Genomic DNA, 9068 nt, shown 5'->3' on the forward strand with positions numbered 1-9068 from the left:
GTTCTACAATTTTGTTACTCATTTCCCTAGATGCTTCTGCACTTGGTTGTGATTGATTGCTTGTCAACACAGGTGGCCTAATCAAATTATTATTTGGCATTTTGCGATATTTCTTTATGCTCTCCTTATTACACTTAGAAAAATATTTTTATTTTTTTTATTATGAAAAAATTTTGTGTAACCTCTTCAGGGAAGAGGGCCCTTTCTACTCCGGAGGGTCCGTATAAGGAGTCGCGGAGTTACGGTAGTGTTATAAGTTGAAGGATCTCTTGAGTGCTCAACTTTGTTGTATTTTGTTATGGTTTTACAGTCTGTTATTGCTTTGTTATTACTGTTATGCTATTTTTCAATTCGAATTTATGTTTGTTCCACACTGTTTGTGATATATTTTTTTACAATATTTTCCTTTGTTTGTTAGAATTAAATTTAATTTTTCTCATGAAATTATTATTTTTTCAATTTTTTTTTTCAAATTCCAATTATGATTATTTTTCGTCACTGTGATTCCCTATTATTAAAGTTTCAATTTTCTTTTTCAATATTTCAATTATTATTATTTTTCGTCACTAAAATTCCTTATTACTAAATTTTCAATTTTCTTACGATTAATTCCTCGCTGCTCCTGGTGGAGTTATCCTTTTTGCGCTCGTCTGCGCTACTGGGGGTCCTGTACAGAAGACGATGGTCGACAAGGTTGCCTGCGTACTGACACTACAGGCCTGGTTCCTTTTGGGTCCAGTAATTTCCACGGGGTGTTCTTGTAGCTCGGCGGCTTCTTTGGGCGATCTGGCTACTTATCGGATTAGTTGCTTGCGTACGGTATGGCGGCTACTTGAGGCGAACTGACCGAGAAAACGATTATTTTATTTACGCCTTAGCAAAGTTTTTAGCGTATGGTACGGCGACTGCTTAAGTCGAACTGACCGAGAAAAAAAAATATTTTTCCTTTACGCAATATGGCACTATGCTCCTTTTAGGCAATTGGCCAAAATAACTTTATTTACTTTTATTAATTTCCGCGCTTACTGACCCAAGACGTTGGGCGCCACTTAACTTTACTGCCGAGTAAAGTAATAAAAAAATATATTTTTTAGTGCTCTATGAGGCAAAATTTGAACTAACTTTAGTTGACAATCGGATTCTTAACCTAAGCTTGGAGTTGGATGTTGTCACATGCAACCACCATGTGCCTAGTTGGTTTCTCACGGTTACGGCATTTTTGCTATATGATATCCAAGTTTGGTAGACATAGCGTCAGCAGAAAATGTGTTGCGCGTGTGAGCGTCGCTGTTAACTTCTGTGGCGTTAACTTATACAATAACAAAGTGTTGTTGGCCGCCTCACGTCAACTAACGTAATTATTAATTTTTCTTCTGACGTCTAACTTGTTCCACCTCACTACATAGTGAGACAGTACTGGCTACTATTAGCCTCGAAACCACATCCATACTGGATGCGTTATTGGGCGCGTTTATAAGAAGTAGCTGTTGCCCAACCGTTGGCTATTTGTCTTAGAAACGCATAGTTGAGTAGTTCCGCTCAGCTCAACAGTTGGCAATTTGCCGCAATTTTTTCCAGCGGAAAATGTTTACGCTACCTGAACTCAACGTGTTGGGCTTAGCCTAAACAGCTGATCGAAAAGACTTACGCCGCTTATATTAAATTTAACGCCGCTTCGTTAGGTGGCAGTTGCAAACAAATTTATTATATTTTATATTACTAATGTGATAAAATAACTAAAATATTTTAAAATAATACTACGTTTCTAAATATATGTTTTTAAGATGTTTGCTATATAATTTTACACTGTTTAATTCATTGTAACATTGAAAGATTTTTTCAACACGGCGGCAGCTCAGCGTTGAATTCTAAATACTATCGGCGCAACTATCTCTATTTGTTGTAATTTCATTTGCTTACATTTATCAGCTGTTCATTTGGCAGCATATTCATCAAGCCGTTTCTAAGACGTAATTGTTGGATTCAACAGTTGCCAGCAGTTTCGTAGCAGATGAGCTAAACAGCTACGTCTTATGAACGTGCCCATTGTTTCTTATTGACATTGTTGAAAATCTGCTTATTAAAATTTTCAGCTTTAAACACTATTCACTTCTTTATGAATAATTTATTTATACATATATTTTACAAAAATTTCGTTCTTGAATTTTGTGGACACTTAACCCTACTGTGGTTTTCCCTACATTTATCATAATATCGTTTGTACCCAAAACTACTGGGCTTATTTCCCATTAAATATTCTTAATTTTAACAAAATGTATTAATTTCACAATATTACCGCCACTGGATCTTTGTTCGGATGACTGGATGAAGGTCCGGGTTCTCGCCTTTGTATCTCCCTCCGTTCTATCCTCGTACCACCTTCGGTTCAATCCTTGTATCACCTTTACTTCTATCCTCGTACCACCTTAAGTTCAATCCTCGTATCAACTTCTTAGTGCTTTTATTTTTATTTGTTGCGGTTACGCGGAACGGCCTTTTTGTTTGTTATCGTAACGCGGAGATTTTTGTCTCCTTTCGCGGTTACCGATTTTTATTTTATATATTTTTTGTTTTTACTTTACTCGCATTTTTCGCAATACTTGTTTGTGTTTCTGTATTCGTGGCACGGAGATTTTTGTCTCCTTATGCGGTTACTACAGAATTAAAAAAAAATTGGTACCATTTTTGCTTAAAACGGTACCATCATTATATGATGATTATATTGGTTTTATTTTTTCCCCTTTTCGGAAGGATACTTATTTGTTTTTAAACTACCGCATACCCTGTCGCACAAGGTTTTGCATGCGGAACTTATTTTTGGTCCCCAGGGAGAAGTTACTAACCGTACTTTTTTTTACGGCTTGTTTTACATCTCCTGGCAGGATCGCCACTTATTATTCCGGCGAAGCGCGGAGGGTTTTTAAAAAGCACAACCTCGTTGCTTGGCACATCAGTAAAACGGAACCCCCTTTATTAATCTTTCCTTATACAATATTTCACTCAAGTCTACATACAAAAGTCAAGCTTAAATTCTAGGAAGTGCAAATCTAGGTGTTAGATGATGTGCTTTCAATTCTATTACATATATCTCTATTCTACGAGAAGCAGACCATAGGTGTTAGGTGATGGCCGCTTCCTAATTGTCAATGTGCCAATGATATATTTGGCACATTTGCCTAGGTGATTCAATTAAGTTACAGTTGTTTACATAACTGGTTAGTATTAGAAATGAACTGTGGAGTTGTCTCCTGTGCGCTACCTACTGGCTAACGTGTCATTGACATATTTGACACATATGCCTAAGTGGCTCACTGAAGCTTTACTTGTTTACTTAGCGGGTAAGTACAAGGGGTGAGGGGTGGCGTTAATTTCCACGGTTTAAAGGCGCAAGGGTGAATTATACATGAAAATTAGAAATAATATGGTGTGCTAGAAGATTACAAAGAAAACATGTTTGAACAGGTGCCAGACATAAGTGTGCACGGTTTAAAGGCGCAAGCTAGAAGATTCCACGGAAAAGCCCGTTTTTGAGCAGGTGCTAAAGATAAGTGTGCACGGTTTGAAGGCGCAAGAAAACGTTATACATGAAAATTGGAAGGAGGAGAAGAAAGTTTTTTTTTTGTTGTTAGGGTGTTCCATATCTCATTTCACACATGACTATATGCCTCTTTCTTGCGCATATTGGTTTTCTTTTCAGTGAACATGTTCTATGAAGAAACTAATTCATTAGAAGCTAACATCAAGCGTACACTTGATTTACTATATAAGTTTTGTAGAAAGATGAAAAAAATTGCAATATAGTAGATGCAGACGCCTACCATAAATAGTGGAGACTCATTCTATTTCCATGGTAAACCTATCTTGGCGAAAGGAACCTGTTATGCACGTATAGCTTTGGAAAATATATAAAATCTTTTTACTTTGAGAAAAATGATATGATAAATAATATCCAGAAGTAGAAACATTTCTTATGCATCGAATTGATTAATTTTTCGGGCAATACGACCGAAGATATTTGGACTTTCCGGCGGAAAATCGATGTTATTCACACAATGCAAACACCAAAATCGTTATTCAAGGTAAGAAAACCCCATTCTTTGAGTGTCTAGCTTAAAATCAGGGCTTGAATTCCCATTAGGGTTTTTGTAATATCTACTCTTAACAAGATTTCATGCAACGAAAATCCTTTCCCGTTATCTTACCAAGCTCGGAATGTTATTGGGCCGTGATTTAATATGGAAAAATAATAAAACGAGGTTTAGTATGGAATTAGCTTCTACATAATTAAGTTTTTAAAATCCAGTTGTTAGTGTACTTTTTGTTGAGAATTTATGACACTGCAGCAATCGGGAGCCGAATAACTCCTTATGCATATATAATTATGTATTTTCTATTGAATGTACCACTGATTTCTGAAACGGTAGATAAAACACGAATGCCAACCCATTGTATGGAAAATACTTATAAGCCAAGGGCCATTATAAATGTATACCTCAAAAACGTTACCCTTATTTAATACAGAGAAATCGAGGAAAAACATGATGCAGATATAATTCTTTTACTAAGGTATAATCAACGCGTACGTATGTCGCACAGGTAACGTAAAAATTTTTTCCGTAACGTAACAATCCAACTTTTTTTGCAATAATTGGCACCAAAATTAATTTTGTTTCAATAAATACGTAGTTCTTGAGTTATATAAGGAGATCAGACTTTTTCGATAACATAAACCAGTTTTAAAAAGTACTTCCATAAATTGTAATGTAACAGTCCGCTGTTGAAGCTCTCATAACTCCTGAACAACAGGAGGTACAATATATTTTAGGTATATGTATATTTAATATTACGACATACTTATGCAAGAAGTAAAATTATCCGAAAATTGTATTCTACCGAGTTTCAGCGGTATTTGAAAAGCACTGTGAGCCAAAACGTACACGTTTTGGGCCATATCGACTGCTGAGTGGAAGATCGACCCATCTCGCCAGCCAGTTCGAAAACGCTCTCTATCGAGATCAGACTTTTTCGATAACATAAACCAGTTTTAAAAAGTACTTCCATAAATTGTAATGTAAAAGTCCGCTGTTGAAGCTTNTCAAAAACGTTACCCTTATTTAATACAGAGAAATCGAGGAAAAACATGATGCAGATATAATTCTTTTACTAAGGTATAATCAACGCGTACGTATGTCGCACAGGTAACGTAAAAATTTTTTCCGTAACGTAACAATCCAACTTTTTTTGCAATAATTGGCACCAAAATTAATTTTGTTTCAATAAATACGTAGTTCTTGAGTTATATAAGGAGATCAGACTTTTTCGATAACATAAACCAGTTTTAAAAAGTACTTCCATAAATTGTAATGTAACAGTCCGCTGTTGAAGCTCTCATAACTCCTGAACAACAGGAGGTACAATATATTTTAGGTATATGTATATTTAATATTACGACATACTTATGCAAGAAGTAAAATTATCCGAAAATTGTATTCTACCGAGTTTCAGCGGTATTTGAAAAGCACTGTGAGCCAAAACGTACACGTTTTGGGCCATATCGACTGCTGAGTGGAAGATCGACCCATCTCGCCAGCCAGTTCGAAAACGCTCTCTATCGAGATCAGACTTTTTCGATAACATAAACCAGTTTTAAAAAGTACTTCCATAAATTGTAATGTAAAAGTCCGCTGTTGAAGCTTTCATAACTCCTGAACAACAGGAGGTACAATATATTTTAGGTATATGTATATTTAATATTACGACATACTTATGCAAGAAGTAAAATTATCCGAAAATTGTATTCTACCGAGTTTCAGCGGTATTTGAAAAGCACTGTGAGCCAAAACGTACACGTTTTGGGCCATATCGACTGCTGAGTGGAAGGTCGACCCATCTCGCCAGCCAGTTCGAAAACGCTCTATCTCGAAAAACTTTTCAAAAACGTCCTATTTCATAATTTGGTTGAAGAACGCCTTATTTCAGAATTCGTATCAAAAACGCCTTATATCAGCTGCCGATTCAAAAACGCCCTATATCAGCATATTTTCAATATATTTTAAAGTAAGATAGGGCATTTTTGAATCGTATTCTGAAATAGAGCGTTCTTCAACCAAATTCTGAGATAGTGTTTTTCAATAAAATTCTGAAATAAGGCGTTCTTGAAAAGTTTTTTGAGATAGGGCGTTTTCGAACTGGCTGCCGAGATAGGTCGATCTTCCACTCACCAGTCGATATTATAATTTTCTTTAATTTATAAAGTGAGAAACAATTAGCACGAATCGGAATATATTTATAATAAAAAAAGCCTATAAACAAGTAGCAATTGCATTGTAAAAAAAAAATAATAACAAGTTGTGGTTCTGATTCACCCCTTTGCCCCCTCCCTCTCGGCGGACATGCCTACTTGCATCATCATACAACCGTTCGGCGACTGCTCCAGCAGCGCACAACCAACTGGCCACTGGCCACAGTATATACAGTAATAAACCTTTTCGCAGTTTTTCACCAATAGGTCCCCGAGGTGTACTTTTGGGTTGTGTGCAGGAATTTCTCCTCATGATTAGAAAGTTATTTTCAAGGATAAAATATATATAATTATGTGTTATTAATGAACAAAATGTAGGTTAAGCATAATATAATAATAATAATAATATAATAGATTGGCGCTTACACATACATTAGTGTTTTGTCGAGCTTCTCCTCCGATTTGTGGCGTGCGCCTTGATGTTGTCACACAAAGCGGAGGGACCTACAGTTTTACGCCGACTCCGAACGGCGATTGTATTTTTATGAGAAGCTGTTTTTTTCACGGCAGAAATACACTCGGAGGTTTGCCATTGCCTGCCGAGGGACGACCGCTGTTAGGAAAAAAACCTTTTTTCTATATTTTTTTGCGATATAGCTTTGACTAGGGTTTGAACCCAGGCGTTGCGGAGTGGAAGCGCGCACTGCTTACCACTAGACCACAGCGGCCGATCATGCTTAATTTAGAATAATATCAATAGTTAAGTACATAATTAACGCTTGTGTATCTATTTACTGGAACACTCAAATCGTAAATATAGTTCGGAATGGAGTTTTCTTAAATGTGAGTTTAAAATTAAAAAATATCCATTTTAAGATTATATTTTTATGAAAAAAATAAGGTGTGTATACTTATAGAGACTCCAATGCCTGCCAGCGCATAATTAAGTTCCTCACAAATACCTAACATCAAAGCATAGAATGTCACAAATATGAGTCATACAAACGTGTATATATTACTTATTCTTTGGAACTTAACAATCACTCTGTCAAAGAGCGAATAAACACGATTTTAGAGGCAGTCTTCTCGGGTTAGTGAGGTACCCATTCGCAATGCAAATCGAAGAAGAACGAACTACTTCAGACTTACGCCACTAGCGACGAAATTTTTGAAGCTATCGACAAATTTGTACAGAACAATGGTTTGAAATGGCGCAAGTGTGCGGATATTTGCGGTGATTGGAAAAACGAAAGGAGCAATGTCTAGGATGAAGAAAGAGGCAGAAAACGCTACGAGAAGTCTCAGTATGACCCCTCGGTATTCCCTGGCGACTTGAAACATGCCGCCACTAGATTTAAAACCCGTATTGGATGACGCTGCGAAGATAACAGACTACTGGGATGACAAATTAAGCTTTTGAAAACCTTCTTGACATCACTTTCAATATTAAATTCTACGAAGGGAGCCAAGAGAGTACTGGATGTGTATGCTGTTGGCAAGATTTCGTTAACAAAACTAGTGACTTTTAGGCCCTTATTATGGGTTGCATTCGATTTTCGATCTTCTTGGTAGGTGCCACTTTAGGGCATGCTAAGGTCTGGGTACCACGTGAGATTGGGCGAGGAACTTCGAGGGCCCGTGTTGCGCTGCTCGGTCCCAGACCTCAACTGCGACGCCTCCCGCCACCACCACAGGGCGGCAACCATCACAGCAGCGCACACAGCCAACGGCGGTAAGAACACACACATTCCTATACCCCACATGACAACACGTCTCCCGAACCACATGAAGCTCCTTCAATTTAACTTCAACGGGCTACAGAGCAAGATTGAGGAGATAACCGTCTTCATGTGTCGGCATGGTATATTGATAGAGACGAAGTTGCACAGCAATTCAACTCTGTTGAATTGTGCCGGGTACAACGTGCACCGTCGAGATCGCGAGCGAGATAATGGTGGTGGCTTAGCGTTCATCACGCACCACACCGTGCAGTATCGTCTTATCGAAGCAGACATCGACTGCAGGGATACCACCCTAAAATGTCAGGGTATTGCTATCCGGTCACACGATGTTGAGCTCGAAATATTTAACATATACATACCCCCTGTCACCTGCTGCCCGGCAGGATATCACCCTGATATAGGTGCGCTCCTCAGAGGTGAAAACCGTATGGTAGTAGGTGACTTTAATGCGCACCACGATCTTTGGCACTCAAGCCTGTCAAACGATCGTAGGGGAACAGACTTGGCTGAGCAGATAGACGATTCGACATTCTGCACAATGAACGACGACGCACCCACCAGGATTATGGGTAACTGCAGCAGCTCGCCAGACATCACCATAGTCAGCGCTGGTCTGATAAACAGCATAACATGGCGACCTATGCTGACTTTAGCATCAGACCATCTACCCATAGTCATCTCGATAGATAAACCAACCGACTTTGCCTCCGCTTAACACCGGACCTTTATCAACTTCTCTAAAGCTGATTGGAAAGGTTACGCGGAGTTTACTGAAAACACCTTCACTGCGCTTTCCACACCAACCGACGACCATCTCGGTGAACGTAAGCTCCGCAGGGCTGTCACTGCTGCTGCAGCTCGCTTCATACCGGCAGAATGTATAACGGACCCATGTCCAAACTTCCCTGCCGAAGCGGCTTATTCTAGCCAACGAGCGTGATAGCCTGCGTCAGGCCGATCCCGGAGATCTCCATATCAGGGATCTCAACGCGGAGATTCGGCAACTAGTAAACGTACATAAGCGGAAGAAGTGGGAGGAGTATCTGAAGACCTGTAACTTCGCCTCTGATGTGAGTAAGCTTTGG

At 38.5% G+C, this 9068-nt stretch overlaps 1 long non-coding RNA gene across 1 annotated transcript in view; it reads right to left on the minus strand.

Annotated features, from left to right (window-relative positions):
* Positions 1-1130: 1130 nt before the first annotated feature.
* The window catches only part of LOC108372011 (uncharacterized), a 16049-nt gene continuing 8111 nt past the window's right edge, over positions 1131-9068 (minus strand). Inside the window, exons 2-3 of the long non-coding RNA XR_001848802.1 lie at positions 7988-7991; positions 1131-1141 (exon numbers count right to left, since the gene is read on the minus strand). This is a non-coding gene — a long non-coding RNA (uncharacterized LOC108372011). The remainder of the gene's footprint in view (positions 1142-7987; positions 7992-9068) is intronic.

The sequence above is a fragment of the Rhagoletis zephyria genome, unplaced genomic scaffold, assembly GCF_001687245.7.
Source record: "Rhagoletis zephyria isolate East Lansing unplaced genomic scaffold, Rhagoletis_zephyria_1.1 Rzeph_scaffold_05366, whole genome shotgun sequence".
Lineage (NCBI taxonomy): Eukaryota > Metazoa > Arthropoda > Insecta > Diptera > Tephritidae > Rhagoletis > Rhagoletis zephyria.